Source organism: Notothenia coriiceps, unplaced genomic scaffold (assembly GCF_000735185.1).
Source record: "Notothenia coriiceps isolate Sejong01 unplaced genomic scaffold, NC01 NC01_scaffold00011613, whole genome shotgun sequence".
In the NCBI taxonomy this organism is placed as follows: domain Eukaryota; kingdom Metazoa; phylum Chordata; class Actinopteri; order Perciformes; family Nototheniidae; genus Notothenia; species Notothenia coriiceps.
In genome coordinates this window covers 24248-24602 of record NW_011344314.1, presented here as the reverse complement: position 1 = coordinate 24602, position 355 = coordinate 24248, and the positions used below count along the sequence as shown (strand labels likewise).

General features: G+C 40.8%; 1 protein-coding gene across 1 annotated transcript in view; it reads right to left on the bottom strand.

Moving 5' to 3' along the window:
• Window positions 1-355, bottom strand: part of LOC104946890 (clathrin interactor 1) — a gene marked incomplete at its 5' end in the record, with an annotated part of 13377 nt that overhangs the window by 7238 nt on the left and 5784 nt on the right. The gene's annotated exons all lie outside the window — the stretch shown is intronic.

Sequence of the window (355 nt, the reverse complement as noted above, 5' to 3'; positions counted from 1 at the left end):
AAGGAGTGGCTTCGTAAGAAGCATTTCAAGGTCCTGGAGTGGCCTAGCCAGTCTCCAGATCTCAACCCCATAGAAAATCTTTGGAGGGAGTTGAAAGTCCGTGTTGCCCAGCGACAGCCCCAAAACATCACTGCTCTAGAGGAGATCTGCATGGAGGAATGGGCCAAAATACCAGCAACAGTGTGTGAAAACCTTGTGAAGACTTACAGAAAACGTTTGACCTCTGTCATTGCCAACAAAGGGTATATAACAAAGTATTGAGATGAACTTTTGTTATAGACCAAATACTTATTTTCCACCATAATTTGCAAATAAAATTCTTTAAATATCAGACAATGTGATTTTCTTGGCTTTT